General features: G+C 49.6%; 1 protein-coding gene across 1 annotated transcript in view; it reads right to left on the reverse strand.

The window, feature by feature from the left end:
- Window positions 1–2,614, reverse strand: part of ZNF16 (zinc finger protein 16) — an 18,246-nt gene extending 15,632 nt beyond the window's left edge. Inside the window, exon 1 of the mRNA XM_023508335.1 lies at window positions 2,554–2,614. The gene's annotated coding sequence lies outside the window, so the exon portion shown is untranslated. The remainder of the gene's footprint in view (window positions 1–2,553) is intronic.
- Between the last annotated feature and the right edge of the window lie 877 nt (window positions 2,615–3,491).

Raw genomic sequence — 3,491 nt, forward strand, 5'->3', positions numbered from 1 at the left:
AAAAAAAAAAAAATTAAAAAAGACTTTTTAAAGAGTGATGTAAAGGCTTGGCGCTCGTAGCTCAGTGGTTAGGGTACCTGCCACATACAATGAGGCAGGCGGGTTCAAACTCGACCTAGACCTGCTAAGTAATGACAACTACAACAAAAAAATAGCCAAATGTTGTGGCTTGTACCAGCTACTTGGAAGGCTGAGGCAAGAGAATCTCTTCAGAAAAAAAAAAAAAAAAGGCTGTGCCTGTGGCTCAGTGAGTAGGGAGCCGGTCCCATTTACGGATGGTGGCGAGTTCAAACCTGGCCCCAGCCAAATTGCAACAAAAAATAGCCAAGCATTGTGGCAGACGCCTATACTCCCAGCTACTCCGGAGGCTGAGGCAAGAGAATCACCTAAGCCCTAGAGCTGGAGGCTGTTGGAAGCTGTGACACCACAGCACTCTACTGAGGGCAATAAAGTAAGACTCTGTCTCTAAAAAGAAAAAAAAGGCAGCTGGGGAATTGTTCCCCACCACCCTGAAAGGGTACACTCTATGGGATGCAGTCTCTCAGCCAGCAGGCTCTCTTGTTCCTTTGTTTTGTCTGGGAGGAGGGATGTCAGAAGGTAGCAGTGTCACCTGCTGAGAATGAGGGTGTGTCCAAGGGGATTTGGAAAGGGGTCTGACATGCACCTTCTCTGCAGAAGGGTGGCAGGAAGATGGTGCAAGAGTTAGGATGATGGTAGCTATCACACAGTGTGGAAAAAGGGAAGGAAGGGCTATGTTCATTAAGGAACACGCACATAGTGACTGGAGAGAGAAGGTTAGAGGACAAGTACAGAGTCAAACCTTGAGGACACAAGCAAGGAGGTATGGATAGGGCTCACAGGGATGGTCACTAGGGACAGGCAGGCTTTGGCTGCCCCATGAAGGTGAGACACAGGCACATTACTGAATTAGGAGACAAAACTAACATCTCAAGGTTAACCCAGCATAATGCTCAGAGGGAGGGAAGAGATGAGTCACTCTCTGCCTGCTCTGAGGAAATCTTCAGGCCAGAAATGGTAGCTGATGCCTATAATCCCAGGCGCTCTGGGAGGCCAAGTTCAAGACCAGCCTGAGCAAGAGTGAGACTCTCTCTCTAAAAAAATAGAAGGGCATTGTGGCAGACACCTTTACTACCAGTGGCAGATGCCTTTACTACCAGCTACTCAGGAGGCTGAGGCAAGAGGATCCCTTGAGCGCAGGAGTTTGAGGTTGCTGTGAGCTATGACACCACAGCATGCCCCCTCCCCCCACCCCACCCCCCGCGGGCAAGAAAGTGAGACTGTCTCCAAAAAAAAAAAAAAACAAGAGAAATCTTGAATCTCCTCATCAAAGACACAATCATTTGCAATATTTATATAGTTCATTTTATTTTAAGATACTTCGAATTCTCATCATTGTTAGTCTATACTAACAACCTTCCTAATGCTGTGAACCTTTAATACAGTCCAAAGAGGTCGCGACCCACAGGTTGAGAACAGTGGCAAGGGCACAGTCATATGGCTCAAATTTTTTAAAGCAAAAAAGAATTTATGATGAACAATCTCCCAGCCAGCCACTCAGTTTCCTTCTGCTTCTAGTATATCCCTTCAGATTACACTAAATTTATACATATATATATATTTTTTGCCTGTTTATTATAAATTACACCAAACTATGATTTTGTTTTACACCTTGTTTTTCTCACCTCATTATATGCAAGATCTTGCTCACAAAGGCACAAAATTAATCCGTGGTAGGCAACACACTCCCTAACCCCGCCTCCCCCACCTCCCCGGTTCACGTCCTAATCCCTGGAACCTATGAATATGTTACCTTACACACCAAAAGGAAGTTTGCATCGAGAATTAAGGTTACAGGCATAATTATTACTCTGGTGAACCCAACCTAATCACATGAGCTCCTAAGACCCTGAGAAGACTCTCTTAGAGCACCACGTGCAAAGACCTCCACGTGCGCACGGCTGCCCAGACCGGTAGGCGGCAAGGAAACCTCAGCTCAGGAGCAAAGTTTCCAGCTAAAGGCTAGACCTGGTGCTGGAAGACAGACAACTGAACGTCCACCAGCCACTCACGAGTCCCGCTAATCCTTCTGTAAAGCAGGCCCAAACACTCCCCCTCCCCAGAGTCCCCTCTGCACCCAGAGAGTGACTCCACCGGTGGAACCTTCCAGGACACCTGGTACCAAGAGAAAACCCCTTTACTCCCCGGGATCTGAGGGCCTCCGGCGCGGCATCGAATTCCTGGAGCCTCTTCCTCCAACCCAACCCCGAGCGCCGAGAACCGCGCTCAACAGCACGTCCGCCCAGAGTGCCTGTGGCTGCCTCGCCGCGCAATAACTACCCGGGCCGCGGCGTACCGCACCTAGGCCACCAGCTGAGCCTCGACCTCCCGCTCGCGACTCCCACAACCGCCCGCGCCGCCCCGCCCCCGCCCCGTTGAGCTCCGAGAGGCGCCGGATTACCCCCACCACGGAGATGGCTCGAAAACAGCTATACACACGGTCGTAAGCGTAGAGCCTTTACTTAACTCTCTCACCTACTCAAGTAGTCACGCGCTATAGGTAACGCTGTACTGAGGCACCAAAGCGTCTAGACTGTCCGGCCGCTACCACCCGGAAGTCCTGCGTGACTTCCGGCCAGTGGGCCGGGCCGATCTGGGACGTCGTAGCCGCTCTAGGCGGCGGGAAGCCAGGGCAACTCTGTGGTTCAGGTTAAGGCCTGGGGTTTCGAACCGCCAGCCCCGAACACCTCCTTATACAGGTGGTCAGAGCCGACCGGGACACTGGACTGGCGGCAACAAAATAAAGGGGACACAAATGCAGAGAGGACTACATATTATGCTGTGGTGGTAGATTTTAATACACGGGTCCTCAGAATCAACAGATTGTAGCTTTATAAAAGTAAGAACGCCCTGGGAAGTACAATCAGTAAACAATCAACAGATAAGTGGAAAAATCCTTATTCCTTCAGCAGTGTTAGATGCCTAAACCCTTCCTCCGCCTCCTCTCACAGAGCAAATGGCCTACCTGGCCCCACCCCAAGAGTTCCGTGGGAAAGACCCTAGCATGCCTCTGTTATACCCGAAAATTATTCTCCCAGACAGCCCCAACAGACAAATCCGAGACACACTCCGATGTAAAAGGCATCAGGTGAGGTTTTATTCAAACCCGGGCTTGGACTCTCCTAGTGTACACACCAAGGAAGAGCCTTGAACCCCGAGTGGGGCAAGTTTTTATGGGGTAAAAAAGCAAGAGGGGTAGGGTCCAGTACGAGTACACTTTTGATTGGTGGTTGGTGATTTCATTAGTAATGGAGGATTTGCATTGGTAGCTGATGATTTCACTAGTAAAGGTGAATTTGGATTGGTACAGGTGAGGGGTGGAGGGTCCCTTAACCAGGGGCTAGAGTTGGTGCAGCCTGATTACCTGTATTTCAAGGTAATAGAAACTTATTGTTTATTATAGCAGCTGTTTG

Source organism: Otolemur garnettii, unplaced genomic scaffold (genome assembly GCF_000181295.1).
Source record: "Otolemur garnettii isolate 467f Iridium unplaced genomic scaffold, OtoGar3 scaffold00245, whole genome shotgun sequence".
Lineage (NCBI taxonomy): Eukaryota > Metazoa > Chordata > Mammalia > Primates > Galagidae > Otolemur > Otolemur garnettii.